This window comes from Procambarus clarkii, chromosome 25, assembly GCF_040958095.1.
Source record: "Procambarus clarkii isolate CNS0578487 chromosome 25, FALCON_Pclarkii_2.0, whole genome shotgun sequence".
Lineage (NCBI taxonomy): Eukaryota > Metazoa > Arthropoda > Malacostraca > Decapoda > Cambaridae > Procambarus > Procambarus clarkii.
The window spans coordinates 41,551,558-41,570,054 of record NC_091174.1 but is presented as its reverse complement, the minus strand read 5'-3'; positions in this window follow the sequence as shown (position 1 = coordinate 41,570,054).

Genomic DNA, 18,497 nt, shown 5'->3' with positions numbered 1-18,497 from the left:
GTGTTTTTATCATTCCCTCCATTGATCTTGTGGCTATACTATACCAGTAAGCATAGAGTGATAACAATAAGTACCTGCCTGATTCCTGATCTTTGAGTGTGACCTTGCCAAGGCTACCACTGAATACACCAGTCCACTGATGGTGTTACTGGCCACCTTAAACACCAGTTGGCGACCTTGTGTTTAACTGTAGAGCCCTATTGTTGGGGAGGGCACACGACAGTCAAGTGCACGAGTCGTGTTCTCACTCTTTCTTAATAAGAGGCCGTTAAGATTGACTGGGAGACTCTCCTGGCGTGCAGTGGCGCCGTGAGGATCGAGGGAAGACCCGCAGGGCTACGGTGAGTTACCTTGAGCATAACTATTGCTCACCCCAGAGTAAGGGTAGAGAATAACAGTGAGGGTGAAATCCCCAACATTGGCGACCTCGCCAGGATTTCGATCGGAGTAAAGGTTGCAGTGGTGGTACTTGGCAGTGGTGTTAGAGATCAGGTGCAGGTTAACACTCGTAGCACAAGATGGAGGATGATAAAGTAACCAGGTTTATTGACTCTAGAGACGTACAGGTGCTGGAAGAGTGCACCAAGGCAGAGTTACAGGCTATAGCGGATCATTTAGGAATAAAGCTGAAATCTGCCAGAGTTGGTGAAAGAAGATTAGAGATAATGGCTCAGCTCAAGGCTCGAGACGAAGCTTTGGGGGAGGAACGGCCCCAAACACCTGCCAGTGAGGGTGAACACCTGAGTATTGGTGGAAGCAGCAGGGGATCCAGCGGCAGCAGGCACAGCATAAAGCTGGAAATAATGAAGCTGCAGCTAGAAGCACAGCAGCGCAGAGAAGAGCGAGAAGCGCAACTGAGGAGAGAAGAGGCACAGCAGCGCAAGGAAGAGCGAGAAGCAGAAGCACAGCAGCGCAAAGAAGAGCGAGAAGCACAACAGCGCAAAGAAGAGCGAGAAGCACAACAGCGCAAAGAAGAGCAAGAGAGAGAAGCACAGATGAAGCGTGAAGAGCGAGAAGCACAGATGAAGCGTGAGGAGCGAGAAGCACAACAGCGCAAGGAAGAGCGAGAAGCACAGCTACGCAGGGAAGAACACGAGCGAGAAGCACAACTACGCAGGGAAGAACACGAGCGAGGGCTGAGACAACAGGAAATAGAAGCCAACAAGGAGGTGGAGCTGAAGCGAGCTGAACTGGGACTAGGGGCCCCTGCCCCGCCACAGGAAGACCGACGAGTGAGGGAACGAGACCTGCCGGTCTTTGTGCCTAGTGAAGCCGAAAGTTTCTTCGATCACTTTGAGAGAGTTGCTGCTATGAATAGGTGGCCGAGGGCGGAGTGGGCGGAGTTGGTCCAAGGGAGGCTCACAGGTGAAGCTCGTGAAGCCTTCACTATGCTCGACTTCCAAGAATGCACGAACTACGATGCGGTAAAACGAGCTGTGCTCCGTTCCTTTAAACTCACGCCAGAGTGTTACCGGAAGAGGTTTAGAGAATGTACCCGGTCACCAGGAAAATCGTATGCGGAGACGGCGAGGGACATGGAAAGAAAGTTCCTTAAGTGGATGGACTCTGAAGAAGCGGGGTCGGCCGAAGAAATCAAGGAACTAATGGTCATGGAAAAGTTTATGTCCGTGCTCCCTCCTGAGATCAGGATGAGGGTAAAGGAGGCGGACATAAAGGACCTGAGGGCCGCAGCCGACCGGGCCGACATGTTAGAAGAAGCCCTACGCCCACGCCGAGAGGGACAGCACCGACCGCCCGCATACGTCGGAAACGATAGGAGTTATAGAAGGACGGATGGATGGAGGACAGACACGAGTTCTCCCAAGTCCCATCTCTCAAGTTGGAACACCCGAGGATCAAAAGGTACTGTAGAACCAATCAAGAAGAACCAAGCGGAGAGCTCGGGAGCTGTTGTTGCGACCAAGGAGTCAACGAGCGGTGCGGGAAAGACGCAGGGTGCGACGGCCTCTGGAGGCAGTGCTAAGGCGAGCGGTGGCGGATGGTCTCCGCCGAAGGGCCGCTGCTACAACTGCGGAATACCCGGACACGTCGCGCGGGAATGCAGACGCCCTAAGCAGCGAGGACACGTTGCTTTAGTGATGTTCGAGGACCAGAGGGCCGAGGGAGTGCGGGATGAACCCGTGCTGAATGGGGAGAAGAAAGTTCACCCATTCATGTGTCAAGGAACCGTAAGGATGGGGGTCGCAGACCCCATCCCAGTGAAGATGATAAGAGACACCGGGGCTGACTTTACCCTGGTAAGTGAAACCCTGTTCCCCGAGGGTTATGAAAGTACCAGTGTGGGGGTGGCACGGGTGGCCACTGTGGGAGGCCCAGTGAGGATGCCCCTACACCAGGTAACTTTAAATTCCGAATATGGCTGCCAGACCCTAGTGGTGGGAGTCTGTACATCAATGCCCAAGATGGAGGCACAGGTCATCTTGGGGAATGACGCATGTGGAGGATACGTCCTCCCGCATCTCGTGAAGGGCGAAGAGTACATAGAACGATACAAGAAGACAGGCGGAGAGTTGAACGTCTGTGGGGACGAGAAGGGAATCGCACCGGTGGCGATCCCAGTTCGTACTGTGATACCGAGACAACGCGAAGAACCAGGAGGTTGTGGATCTGATGGGGCTGAGGAGTCGACTGACAGCCTGGGAACAGATCACCTCTGCGTAGGACCCAGAGACCGAGTGGAGGGCGAAAGTAGCCCGTATGGTGAGTTGCAGGTGACACTCACCGGTTCTCTAGGGGTAAGCCGCACTCGTCTCGGAGAGTTACGGCAGGAGGAGTTCCCCGAATTGGTTAGTAAGGCCGAAGGAGGACGTGTGGGTCCTGAAAAGGCTTACTTTCCATTTATCTATATTATATATGCCATGCTATTCATGATGAAGGAACGATGGACTCCAGGAGCAACCGTGGGAACGGTGATTAAATATGTCCAGAAGTTCAAAGAACGTCTCACTCGAGCGAAAAAACTGGCTAGGAAACTCCTGAAGAAGGCGCAACGTAAGATGTCGCAGTGGTACGACAAGAGAGCTACACAGAGGGATTTTCAGGCCGGATCCAACGTAATGGTGGTGCTGCTAGGTAAAGGTAGAGTGACCAAGTCGTGGTTCAAAGGACCGTACCGAGTGCTGCGACGGTTGGGTCCAGCGTCGTACGAGATTGGGAAGCCGGATGGACACCGAAAGAAACAGGTGTGTCGCGCAGACCGCCTGAAACCTTTCTTCATTGTGGAAGGAAGAGCCGACAAGCAGGACGGAACGGATACCCGAGAAACCCAGCGGAAGACGGGTCTGAGTGTACCGAGGGACCGAGAACTCCCGGAGGAGGAAAGTAAGTGGTCCAGGGCGGACGGCACCAGTCTCACCCGCACTGAGAGTCTGACAAGGATCAAGGTCAAACACATCAAGGGGAAGGACAACGTAGTAGCGGATGCCCTATCCCGCATACACTAAACAGACATGACTCTTATTTTAAGGGGAGGGGTATGTGACGGAGTTCCCCCCCTTGTAATTCTCCCACGCCTGCAGTAAGAGTCATGTCTACTTTTCCCAAGCGTTCTCTACGTTGCAGGCTACAATTTGATATATGGGAGAGAGTGAAGTGTTCTCGGAGAGCCGAGAAATTTATGAAATAGTAATATTTTGGCCTGTGGTCTTGGCTCCCATCTTGGCTCCCTTTAGGGAGCCAAGATGGCGCTGGCCTCACTGATCTCCCGCCAAAACCGTGTGACGTCAGTGGCACCGGATTGGCCACCGACAGCAATGTGGCACCGGGAGCCAATGAAAACTTCCCGTGGCAAAAGTGACGTCACGAAGGAAGGGGGTCCGGCCAGCGCGCCGGGCTGGCGCCAGCAGTCAGACACGACACGTCATAGAGGTCGGACGTGCGACGGATGGTCCTGTCAGTTGGACAGTTGTATCTCGCTCCCGTGGATTTACGCGTCACCGGAAGTCCGCCAGTACTCTGAGAAGTCTTCCCTAGTTCATGTGTTGAACCAGAAGAGGGAATTGACGGTTATTTGAGCAACAAGTGCTCCAGTCAGGTACTGTGCCAGTAGCAGTGAAGCCGTGCAGTGACGTATGTGGCGTCTGTGGCAATTCACCAGTTCGTGACAGCGTAGTGGCAGACAGAGCCACTGGGTAGCTGAGGAAGAGAGGACTATTTGGGGAAACCGGACGACTGTAGCTGAGACGTAGGCGACAGCCGTTGCTGGGAGAAGACGACGGCCAGGAGACCGACTCCAACCTTCAAGAAGTCAAGAAGGAGGACGGACCTGCAGTGAGGAGGCACGGAGACGACGCGCTTAACGGTGGGACGACGAGAGGCTCTGGTAGGACACGACGACGTGTAGTGTGGGGGCGTTCCCGACACGAGGACCAGGAGCTACATCTCGACTCTCATCGGAGGATAGGGTGAAGTAGGTGGTTCTAGTTCCCTCCCCATTCCCCTTTAGTTAGCTATGTTATTCGGCTATATTATCTAGCCTGAGGATTTTATATGTCGTGAGCAAGTCTCACCCATGTCACGGTAAAGCACCAGTGTGCTAGACAGTACTATCAAGAGTACTTGTAATATTCATGTTGATTATTGGTGTGTACAGGCACCAGGAACCAGTGATAAATTTACTGTGTTGTGTATATCTTTCTATAGATTTTGATATGAACATATAGTGGTAAATTATATATAAGATTATGCCAGTATTTGGAGGTTAGGCTATGTGCCCAGAAACTATTTATTTTCCATGTATTGATGATTGATTTACATACCATATATATGTCTATGTTCATTCAGTGAATAATCATTTGTGAGTATAGTGAATTATTGCGTTATCGCCCACGAGAGAAAGTATTGAAAACTCCAGTGTTAATAGTTCTTAATATATTGCTGAGTGAAGAACAATGTAAAGCCATTACAATGAATCATTATAGCATTGATTGTAGAAAAGACTGTTTGAGCCTACGTACAGTGTAACCAAGTGATACGTGCTATTGTAGCCAATATCGTGTGTGCGAGTTCATGGTAATATTGGAGAATTTAAAGGAACAGCGCGCGCGAATCTAGAAAACAAGCAAAGCTTTCGCGCGGGAGCCAGGCAATCAGCTGATCTTGACACTTGATGAGGAGAGGAGTGTTGCCACCATAGTGATCGCATACTATCCGTGGGAACTTCCGGCCGCGTCGGGATCAGTTGACTTATTTGTTGTTGTTTGGTCTTTGTGACATCTTTCATACATTTTAAGTAAAGTACAAAACCATCTTTGTGTTTTTATCATTCCCTCCATTGATCTTGTGGCTATACTATACCAGTAAGCATAGAGTGATAACAATAAGTACCTGCCTGATTCCTGATCTTTGAGTGTGACCTTGCCAAGGCTACCACTGAATACACCAGTCCACTGATGGTGTTACTGGCCACCTTAAACACCAGTTGGCGACCTTGTGTTTAACTGTAGAGCCCTATTGTTGGGGAGGGCACACGACAGTAAAGTGCACGAGTCGTGTTCTCACTCTTTCTTAATAAGAGGCCGTTAAGATTGACTGGGAGACTCTCCTGGCGTGCAGTGGCGCCGTGAGGATCGAGGGAAGACCCGCAGGGCTACGGTGAGTTACCTTGAGCATAACTATTGCTCACCCCAGAGTAAGGGTAGAGAATAACAGTGAGGGTGAAATCCCCAACAATATATATATATATATATATATATATATATATATATATATATATATATATATATATATATATATATATATATATATATATATATATATGCCTAAGGCACAACTCTCCTAAACACGAGAGTGAAGTATAGAACTTTAGAACACTTTCCCACCAGGAGACTCGAACCCTAGCCAGCACAGAAGCCTTCCAGCAACTGGCATAACAGGTACGCCTTAACCCGCTCCACCACCCGCTCAGACCCTTAAAAGAGATGGTAATTTCGGAGTATTTAAATACACCAAAGATCACCACCTCCCAAGAGCGCTAGAGCAAGTGAGGGGTCATTTAGACGTTAATTTCATCAAGTCCCTGTTAATATGGGAAGACACAGTGTCTATGCTTAAGGCACAACTCTCCTAAACACGAGAGTGAAGTATAGAACTTTAGAACACTTTCCCACCAGGAGACTCGAACCCTAGCCAGCACAGAAGCCTTCCAGCAACTGGCATAACAGGTACGCCTTAACCCGCTCCACCACCCGCTCAGACCCTTAAAAGAGATGGTAATTTCGGAGTATTTAAATACACCAAAGATCACCACCTCCCAAGAGCGCTAGAGCAAGTGAGGGGTCATTTAGACGTTAATTTCATCAAGTCCCTGTTAATATGGGAAGACACAGTGTCTATGCTTAAGGCACAACTCTCCTAAACACGAGAGTGAAGTATAGAACTTTAGAACACTTTCCCACCAGGAGACTCGAACCCTAGCCAGCACAGAAGCCTTCCAGCAACTGGCATAACAGGTACGCCTTAACCCGCTCCACCACCCGCTCAGACCCTTAAAAGAGATGGTAATTTCGGAGTATTTAAATACACCAAAGATCACCACCTCCCAAGAGCGCTAGAGCAAGTGAGGGGTCATTTAGACGTTAATTTCATCAAGTCCCTGTTAATATGGGAAGACACAGTGTCTATGCTTAAGGCACAACTCTCCTAAACACGAGAGTGAAGTATAGAACTTTAGAACACTTTCCCACCAGGAGACTCGAACCCTAGCCAGCACAGAAGCCTTCCAGCAACTGGCATAACAGGTACGCCTTAACCCGCTTCACCAACCGCTCAGACCCTTAAAAGAGATGGTAATTTCGGAGTATTTAAATACACCAAAGATCACCACCTCCCAAGAGCGCTAGAGCAAGTGAGGGGTCATTTAGACGTTAATTTCATCAAGTCCCTGTTAATATGGGAAGACACAGTGTCTATGCTTAAGGCACAACTCTCCTAAACACGAGAGTGAAGTATAGAACTTTAGAACACTTTCCCACCAGGAGACTCGAACCCTAGCCAGCACAGAAGCCTTCCAGCAAGTGGCATAACAGGTACGCCTTAACCCGCTCCACCACCCGCTCAGACCCTTAAAAGAGATGGTAATTTCGGAGTATTTAAATACACCAAAGATCACCACCTCCCAAGAGCGCTAGAGCAAGTGAGGGGTCATTTAGACGTTAATTTCATCAAGTCCCTGTTAATATGGGAAGACACAGTGTCTATGCATAAGGCACAACTCTCCTAAACACGAGAGTGAAGTATAGAACTTTAGAACACTTTCCCACCAGGAGACTCGAACCCTAGCCAGCACAGAAACCTTCCAGCAACTGGCATAACAGGTACGCTTTAACCCGCTCCACCACCCGCTCAGACCCTTAAAAGAGATGGTAATTTCGGAGTATTTAAATACACCAAAGATCACCACCTCCCAAGAGCGCTAGAGCAAGTGAGGGGTCATTTAGACGTTAATTTCATCAAGTCCCTGTTAATATGGGAAGACACAGTGTCTATGCTTAAGGCACAACTCTCCTAAACACGAGAGTGAAGTATAGAACTTTAGAACACTTTCCCACCAGGAGACTCGAACCCTAGCCAGCACAGAAGCCTTCCAGCAACTGCCATAACAGGTACGCCTTAACCCGCTCCACCACCCGCTCAGACCCTTAAAAGAGACGGTAATTTCGGAGTATTTAAATACACCAAAGATCACCACCTCCCAAGAGCGCTAGAGCAAGTGAGGGGTCATTTAGACGTTAATTTCATCAAGTCCCTGTTAATATGGGAAGACACAGTGTCTATGCTTAAGGCACAACTCTCCTAAACACGAGAGTGAAGTATAGAACTTTAGAACACTTTCCCACCAGGAGACTCGAACCCTAGCCTTCCATAGCTTTCCAAGAAGCATATTAACAGGGACTTGATGAAATTAACGTCTAAATGACCCCTCACTTGCTCTAGCGCTCTTGGGAGGTGGTGATCTTTGGTGTATTTAAATACTCCGAAATTTCCATCTCTTTTAAGGGTCTGAGCGGGTGGTGGAGCGGGTTAAGGCGTACCTGTTATGCCAGTTGCTGGAAGGCTTCTGTGCTGGCTAGGGTTCGAGTCTCCTGGTGGGAAAGTGTTCTAAAGTTCTATACATCACTCTTGTGTTTAGGAAAGTTGTGCCTTAAGCATAGACACTGTGTCTTCCCATATTAACAGGGACTTGATGAAATTAACGTCTAAATGACCCCTCACTTGCTCTAGCGCTCTTGGGAGGTGGTGATCTTTGGTGTATTTAAATACTCCGAAATTACCATCTCTTTTAAGGGTCTGAGCGGGTGGTGGAGCGGGTTAAGGCGTACCTGTTATGCCAGTTGCTGGAAGGCTTCTGTGCTGGCTAGGGTTCGAGTCTCCTGGTGGGAAAGTGTTCTAAAGTTATATATATATATATATATATATATATATATATATATATATATATATATATATATATATATATATATATATATATATATATATATATATATATATCCCTATACTTGCATAAACCACAAGTGAAGATAAACAATCTTTGGACAACACCCACCAGTGGGACTCGAACCCAGAAAGCACAACTACCTTCCAGTAGCTGGCATAACTAGTATGCTTTAACCCACTACGCCATCAGACCTTACAAAAGAAGTAGATAGTTCGAGATATATATATCTCAAACATCTCTACCTCCCGAAGGCACCAGATGAGTGAGGGGTCAGTCTGCAATTTTCGTCAAGCCACTGTCAATGTGAGAGAACTCGTGTCCAGCTTATAAGCCTATACTTGCATAAACCACAAGTGAAGATAAACAATCTTTGGACAACACCCACCAGTGGGACTCGAACCCAGAAAGCACAACTACCTTCCAGTAGCTGGCATAACTAGTATGCTTTAACCCACTACGCCATCAGACCTTACAAAAGAAGTAGATAGTTCGAGATATATATATCTCAAACATCTCTACCTCCCGAAGGCACCAGATGAGTGAGGGGTCAGTCTGCAATTTTCGTCAAGCCACTGTCAATGTGAGAGAACTCGTGTCCAGCTTATAAGCCTATACTTGCATAAACCACAAGTGAAGATAAACAATCTTTGGACAACACCCACCAGTGGGACTCGAACCCAGAAAGCACAACTACCTTCCAGTAGCTGGCATAACTAGTATGCTTTAACCCACTACGCCATCAGACCTTACAAAAGAAGTAGATAGTTCGAGATATATATATCTCAAACATCTCTACCTCCCGAAGGCACCAGATGAGTGAGGGGTCAGTCTGCAATTTTCGTCAAGCCACTGTCAATGTGAGAGAACTCGTGTCCAGCTTATAAGCCTATACTTGCATAAACCACAAGTGAAGATAAACAATCTTTGGACAACACCCACCAGTGGGACTCGAACCCAGAAAGCACAACTACCTTCCAGTAGCTGGCATAACTAGTATGCTTTAACCCACTACGCCATCAGACCTTACAAAAGAAGTAGATAGTTCGAGATATATATATCTCAAACATCTCTACCTCCCGAAGGCACCAGATGAGTGAGGGGTCAGTCTGCAATTTTCGTCAAGCCACTGTCAATGTGAGAGAACTCGTGTCCAGCTTATAAGCCTATACTTGCATAAACCACAAGTGAAGATAAACAATCTTTGGACAACACCCACCAGTGGGACTCGAACCCAGAAAGCACAACTACCTTCCAGTAGCTGGCATAACTAGTATGCTTTAACCCACTACGCCATCAGACCTTACAAAAGAAGTAGATAGTTCGAGATATATATATCTCAAACATCTCTACCTCCCGAAGGCACCAGATGAGTGAGGGGTCAGTCTGCAATTTTCGTCAAGCCACTGTCAATGTGAGAGAACTCGTGTCCAGCTTATAAGCCTATACTTGCATAAACCACAAGTGAAGATAAACAATCTTTGGACAACACCCACCAGTGGGACTCGAACCCAGAAAGCACAACTACCTTCCAGTAGCTGGCATAACTAGTATGCTTTAACCCACTACGCCATCAGACCTTACAAAAGAAGTAGATAGTTCGAGATATATATATCTCAAACATCTCTACCTCCCGAAGGCACCAGATGAGTGAGGGGTCAGTCTGCAATTTTCGTCAAGCCACTGTCAATGTGAGAGAACTCGTGTCCAGCTTATAAGCCTATACTTGCATAAACCACAAGTGAAGATAAACAATCTTTGGACAACACCCACCAGTGGGACTCGAACCCAGAAAGCACAACTACCTTCCAGTAGCTGGCATAACTAGTATGCTTTAACCCACTACGCCATCAGACCTTACAAAAGAAGTAGATAGTTCGAGATATATATATCTCAAACATCTCTACCTCCCGAAGGCACCAGATGAGTGAGGGGTCAGTCTGCAATTTTCGTCAAGCCACTGTCAATGTGAGAGAACTCGTGTCCAGCTTATAAGCCTATACTTGCATAAACCACAAGTGAAGATAAACAATCTTTGGACAACACCCACCAGTGGGACTCGAACCCAGAAAGCACAACTACCTTCCAGTAGCTGGCATAACTAGTATGCTTTAACCCACTACGCCATCAGACCTTACAAAAGAAGTAGATAGTTCGAGATATATATATCTCAAACATCTCTACCTCCCGAAGGCACCAGATGAGTGAGGGGTCAGTCTGCAATTTTCGTCAAGCCACTGTCAATGTGAGAGAACTCGTGTCCAGCTTATAAGCCTATACTTGCATAAACCACAAGTGAAGATAAACAATCTTTGGACAACACCCACCAGTGGGACTCGAACCCAGAAAGCACAACTACCTTCCAGTAGCTGGCATAACTAGTATGCTTTAACCCACTACGCCATCAGACCTTACAAAAGAAGTAGATAGTTCGAGATATATATATCTCAAACATCTCTACCTCCCGAAGGCACCAGATGAGTGAGGGGTCAGTCTGCAATTTTCGTCAAGCCACTGTCAATGTGAGAGAACTCGTGTCCAGCTTATAAGCCTATACTTGCATAAACCACAAGTGAAGATAAACAATCTTTGGACAACACCCACCAGTGGGACTCGAACCCAGAAAGCACAACTACCTTCCAGTAGCTGGCATAACTAGTATGCTTTAACCCACTACGCCATCAGACCTTACAAAAGAAGTAGATAGTTCGAGATATATATATCTCAAACATCTCTACCTCCCGAAGGCACCAGATGAGTGAGGGGTCAGTCTGCAATTTTCGTCAAGCCACTGTCAATGTGAGAGAACTCGTGTCCAGCTTATAAGCCTATACTTGCATAAACCACAAGTGAAGATAAACAATCTTTGTAGTTGTAGTTGTAGGAAGGTAGTTGTGCTTTCTGGGTTCGAGTCCCACTGGTGGGTGTTGTCCAAAGATTGTTTATCTTCACTTGTGGTTTATGCAAGTATAGGCTTATAAGCTGGACACGAGTTCTCTCACATTGACAGTGGCTTGACGAAAATTGCAGACTGACCCCTCACTCATCTGGTGCCTTCGGGAGGTAGAGATGTTTGAGATATATATATCTCGAACTATCTACTTCTTTTGTAAGGTCTGATGGCGTAGTGGGTTAAAGCATACTAGTTATGCCAGCTACTGGAAGGTAGTTGTGCTTTCTGGGTTCGAGTCCCACTGGTGGGTGTTGTCCAAAGATTGTTTATCTTCACTTGTGGTTTATGCAAGTATAGGCTTATAAGCTGGACACGAGTTCTCTCACATTGACAGTGGCTTGACGAAAATTGCAGACTGACCCCTCACTCATCTGGTGCCTTCGGGAGGTAGAGATGTTTGAGATATATATATCTCGAACTATCTACTTCTTTTGTAAGGTCTGATGGCGTAGTGGGTTAAAGCATACTAGTTATGCCAGCTACTGGAAGGTAGTTGTGCTTTCTGGGTTCGAGTCCCACTGGTGGGTGTTGTCCAAAGATTGTTTATCTTCACTTGTGGTTTATGCAAGTATAGGCTTATAAGCTGGACACGAGTTCTCTCACATTGACAGTGGCTTGACGAAAATTGCAGACTGACCCCTCACTCATCTGGTGCCTTCGGGAGGTAGAGATGTTTGAGATATATATATCTCGAACTATCTACTTCTTTTGTAAGGTCTGATGGCGTAGTGGGTTAAAGCATACTAGTTATGCCAGCTACTGGAAGGTAGTTGTGCTTTCTGGGTTCGAGTCCCACTGGTGGGTGTTGTCCAAAGATTGTTTATCTTCACTTGTGGTTTATGCAAGTATAGGCTTATAAGCTGGACACGAGTTCTCTCACATTGACAGTGGCTTGACGAAAATTGCAGACTGACCCCTCACTCATCTGGTGCCTTCGGGAGGTAGAGATGTTTGAGATATATATATCTCGAACTATCTACTTCTTTTGTAAGGTCTGATGGCGTAGTGGGTTAAAGCATACTAGTTATGCCAGCTACTGGAAGGTAGTTGTGCTTTCTGGGTTCGAGTCCCACTGGTGGGTGTTGTCCAAAGATTGTTTATCTTCACTTGTGGTTTATGCAAGTATAGGCTTATAAGCTGGACACGAGTTCTCTCACATTGACAGTGGCTTGACGAAAATTGCAGACTGACCCCTCACTCATCTGGTGCCTTCGGGAGGTAGAGATGTTTGAGATATATATATCTCGAACTATCTACTTCTTTTGTAAGGTCTGATGGCGTAGTGGGTTAAAGCATACTAGTTATGCCAGCTACTGGAAGGTAGTTGTGCTTTCTGGGTTCGAGTCCCACTGGTGGGTGTTGTCCAAAGATTGTTTATCTTCACTTGTGGTTTATGCAAGTATAGGCTTATAAGCTGGACACGAGTTCTCTCACATTGACAGTGGCTTGACGAAAATTGCAGACTGACCCCTCACTCATCTGGTGCCTTCGGGAGGTAGAGATGTTTGAGATATATATATCTCGAACTATCTACTTCTTTTGTAAGGTCTGATGGCGTAGTGGGTTAAAGCATACTAGTTATGCCAGCTACTGGAAGGTAGTTGTGCTTTCTGGGTTCGAGTCCCACTGGTGGGTGTTGTCCAAAGATTGTTTATCTTCACTTGTGGTTTATGCAAGTATAGGCTTATAAGCTGGACACGAGTTCTCTCACATTGACAGTGGCTTGACGAAAATTGCAGACTGACCCCTCACTCATCTGGTGCCTTCGGGAGGTAGAGATGTTTGAGATATATATATCTCGAACTATCTACTTCTTTTGTAAGGTCTGATGGCGTAGTGGGTTAAAGCATACTAGTTATGCCAGCTACTGGAAGGTAGTTGTGCTTTCTGGGTTCGAGTCCCACTGGTGGGTGTTGTCCAAAGATTGTTTATCTTCACTTGTGGTTTATGCAAGTATAGGCTTATAAGCTGGACACGAGTTCTCTCACATTGACAGTGGCTTGACGAAAATTGCAGACTGACCCCTCACTCATCTGGTGCCTTCGGGAGGTAGAGATGTTTGAGATATATATATCTCGAACTATCTACTTCTTTTGTAAGGTCTGATGGCGTAGTGGGTTAAAGCATACTAGTTATGCCAGCTACTGGAAGGTAGTTGTGCTTTCTGGGTTCGAGTCCCACTGGTGGGTGTTGTCCAAAGATTGTTTATCTTCACTTGTGGTTTATGCAAGTATAGGCTTATAAGCTGGACACGAGTTCTCTCACATTGACAGTGGCTTGACGAAAATTGCAGACTGACCCCTCACTCATCTGGTGCCTTCGGGAGGTAGAGATGTTTGAGATATATATATCTCGAACTATCTACTTCTTTTGTAAGGTCTGATGGCGTAGTGGGTTAAAGCATACTAGTTATGCCAGCTACTGGAAGGTAGTTGTGCTTTCTGGGTTCGAGTCCCACTGGTGGGTGTTGTCCAAAGATTGTTTATCTTCACTTGTGGTTTATGCAAGTATAGGCTTATAAGCTGGACACGAGTTCTCTCACATTGACAGTGGCTTGACGAAAATTGCAGACTGACCCCTCACTCATCTGGTGCCTTCGGGAGGTAGAGATGTTTGAGATATATATATCTCGAACTATCTACTTCTTTTGTAAGGTCTGATGGCGTAGTGGGTTAAAGCATACTAGTTATGCCAGCTACTGGAAGGTAGTTGTGCTTTCTGGGTTCGAGTCCCACTGGTGGGTGTTGTCCAAAGATTGTTTATCTTCACTTGTGGTTTATGCAAGTATAGGCTTATAAGCTGGACACGAGTTCTCTCACATTGACAGTGGCTTGACGAAAATTGCAGACTGACCCCTCACTCATCTGGTGCCTTCGGGAGGTAGAGATGTTTGAGATATATATATCTCGAACTATCTACTTCTTTTGTAAGGTCTGATGGCGTAGTGGGTTAAAGCATACTAGTTATGCCAGCTACTGGAAGGTAGTTGTGCTTTCTGGGTTCGAGTCCCACTGGTGGGTGTTGTCCAAAGATTGTTTATCTTCACTTGTGGTTTATGCAAGTATAGGCTTATAAGCTGGACACGAGTTCTCTCACATTGACAGTGGCTTGACGAAAATTGCAGACTGACCCCTCACTCATCTGGTGCCTTCGGGAGGTAGAGATGTTTGAGATATATATATCTCGAACTATCTACTTCTTTTGTAAGGTCTGATGGCGTAGTGGGTTAAAGCATACTAGTTATGCCAGCTACTGGAAGGTAGTTGTGCTTTCTGGGTTCGAGTCCCACTGGTGGGTGTTGTCCAAAGATTGTTTATCTTCACTTGTGGTTTATGCAAGTATAGGCTTATAAGCTGGACACGAGTTCTCTCACATTGACAGTGGCTTGACGAAAATTGCAGACTGACCCCTCACTCATCTGGTGCCTTCGGGAGGTAGAGATGTTTGAGATATATATATCTCGAACTATCTACTTCTTTTGTAAGGTCTGATGGCGTAGTGGGTTAAAGCATACTAGTTATGCCAGCTACTGGAAGGTAGTTGTGCTTTCTGGGTTCGAGTCCCACTGGTGGGTGTTGTCCAAAGATTGTTTATCTTCACTTGTGGTTTATGCAAGTATAGGCTTATAAGCTGGACACGAGTTCTCTCACATTGACAGTGGCTTGACGAAAATTGCAGACTGACCCCTCACTCATCTGGTGCCTTCGGGAGGTAGAGATGTTTGAGATATATATATCTCGAACTATCTACTTCTTTTGTAAGGTCTGATGGCGTAGTGGGTTAAAGCATACTAGTTATGCCAGCTACTGGAAGGTAGTTGTGCTTTCTGGGTTCGAGTCCCACTGGTGGGTGTTGTCCAAAGATTGTTTATCTTCACTTGTGGTTTATGCAAGTATAGGCTTATAAGCTGGACACGAGTTCTCTCACATTGACAGTGGCTTGACGAAAATTGCAGACTGACCCCTCACTCATCTGGTGCCTTCGGGAGGTAGAGATGTTTGAGATATATATATCTCGAACTATCTACTTCTTTTGTAAGGTCTGATGGCGTAGTGGGTTAAAGCATACTAGTTATGCCAGCTACTGGAAGGTAGTTGTGCTTTCTGGGTTCGAGTCCCACTGGTGGGTGTTGTCCAAAGATTGTTTATCTTCACTTGTGGTTTATGCAAGTATAGGCTTATAAGCTGGACACGAGTTCTCTCACATTGACAGTGGCTTGACGAAAATTGCAGACTGACCCCTCACTCATCTGGTGCCTTCGGGAGGTAGAGATGTTTGAGATATATATATCTCGAACTATCTACTTCTTTTGTAAGGTCTGATGGCGTAGTGGGTTAAAGCATACTAGTTATGCCAGCTACTGGAAGGTAGTTGTGCTTTCTGGGTTCGAGTCCCACTGGTGGGTGTTGTCCAAAGATTGTTTATCTTCACTTGTGGTTTATGCAAGTATAGGCTTATAAGCTGGACACGAGTTCTCTCACATTGACAGTGGCTTGACGAAAATTGCAGACTGACCCCTCACTCATCTGGTGCCTTCGGGAGGTAGAGATGTTTGAGATATATATATCTCGAACTATCTACTTCTTTTGTAAGGTCTGATGGCGTAGTGGGTTAAAGCATACTAGTTATGCCAGCTACTGGAAGGTAGTTGTGCTTTCTGGGTTCGAGTCCCACTGGTGGGTGTTGTCCAAAGATTGTTTATCTTCACTTGTGGTTTATGCAAGTATAGGCTTATAAGCTGGACACGAGTTCTCTCACATTGACAGTGGCTTGACGAAAATTGCAGACTGACCCCTCACTCATCTGGTGCCTTCGGGAGGTAGAGATGTTTGAGATATATATATCTCGAACTATCTACTTCTTTTGTAAGGTCTGATGGCGTAGTGGGTTAAAGCATACTAGTTATGCCAGCTACTGGAAGGTAGTTGTGCTTTCTGGGTTCGAGTCCCACTGGTGGGTGTTGTCCAAAGATTGTTTATCTTCACTTGTGGTTTATGCAAGTATAGGCTTATAAGCTGGACACGAGTTCTCTCACATTGACAGTGGCTTGACGAAAATTGCAGACTGACCCCTCACTCATCTGGTGCCTTCGGGAGGTAGAGATGTTTGAGATATATATATCTCGAACTATCTACTTCTTTTGTAAGGTCTGATGGCGTAGTGGGTTAAAGCATACTAGTTATGCCAGCTACTGGAAGGTAGTTGTGCTTTCTGGGTTCGAGTCCCACTGGTGGGTGTTGTCCAAAGATTGTTTATCTTCACTTGTGGTTTATGCAAGTATAGGCTTATAAGCTGGACACGAGTTCTCTCACATTGACAGTGGCTTGACGAAAATTGCAGACTGACCCCTCACTCATCTGGTGCCTTCGGGAGGTAGAGATGTTTGAGATATATATATCTCGAACTATCTACTTCTTTTGTAAGGTCTGATGGCGTAGTGGGTTAAAGCATACTAGTTATGCCAGCTACTGGAAGGTAGTTGTGCTTTCTGGGTTCGAGTCCCACTGGTGGGTGTTGTCCAAAGATTGTTTATCTTCACTTGTGGTTTATGCAAGTATAGGCTTATAAGCTGGACACGAGTTCTCTCACATTGACAGTGGCTTGACGAAAATTGCAGACTGACCCCTCACTCATCTGGTGCCTTCGGGAGGTAGAGATGTTTGAGATATATATATCTCGAACTATCTACTTCTTTTGTAAGGTCTGATGGCGTAGTGGGTTAAAGCATACTAGTTATGCCAGCTACTGGAAGGTAGTTGTGCTTTCTGGGTTCGAGTCCCACTGGTGGGTGTTGTCCAAAGATTGTTTATCTTCACTTGTGGTTTATGCAAGTATAGGCTTATAAGCTGGACACGAGTTCTCTCACATTGACAGTGGCTTGACGAAAATTGCAGACTGACCCCTCACTCATCTGGTGCCTTCGGGAGGTAGAGATGTTTGAGATATATATATCTCGAACTATCTACTTCTTTTGTAAGGTCTGATGGCGTAGTGGGTTAAAGCATACTAGTTATGCCAGCTACTGGAAGGTAGTTGTGCTTTCTGGGTTCGAGTCCCACTGGTGGGTGTTGTCCAAAGATTGTTTATCTTCACTTGTGGTTTATGCAAGTATAGGCTTATAAGCTGGACACGAGTTCTCTCACATTGACAGTGGCTTGACGAAAATTGCAGACTGACCCCTCACTCATCTGGTGCCTTCGGGAGGTAGAGATGTTTGAGATATATATATCTCGAACTATCTACTTCTTTTGTAAGGTCTGATGGCGTAGTGGGTTAAAGCATACTAGTTATGCCAGCTACTGGAAGGTAGTTGTGCTTTCTGGGTTCGAGTCCCACTGGTGGGTGTTGTCCAAAGATTGTTTATCTTCACTTGTGGTTTATGCAAGTATAGGCTTATAAGCTGGACACGAGTTCTCTCACATTGACAGTGGCTTGACGAAAATTGCAGACTGACCCCTCACTCATCTGGTGCCTTCGGGAGGTAGAGATGTTTGAGATATATATATCTCGAACTATCTACTTCTTTTGTAAGGTCTGATGGCGTAGTGGGTTAAAGCATACTAGTTATGCCAGCTACTGGAAGGTAGTTGTGCTTTCTGGGTTCGAGTCCCACTGGTGGGTGTTGTCCAAAGATTGTTTATATATATATATATATATGCATATATATATATATATATATATATATATATATATATATATATATATATATATATATATATATATATATATATTTCTTGGCGTTCACAGTTTCGATCAACAAATTGATCGAAACTGTGAACACCAAGAAATCCGGACTCCACCTGCCAAAGATTATTGGGGAATATAAACCTGGATACGCTTATGGAAATGTCAAGACACATAAGCCTGGAAACCCACTTCGGCCAATCATAAGCCAGATACCCACACCCACGTACAGACTGGCAAAACGACTCAACGCCTTGCTCACTCCTTTTGTCCCTTGTGCCTTCAGCCTGAATTCTTTAAAGGAAATTGTTGAATAACTGCGGGGAACACGGGCCAAAGGGATAAGGGCCTCGTTGGACGTAGAATCACTGTTTACCAACGTACCTGAGGATGAAACAATCGGGATGA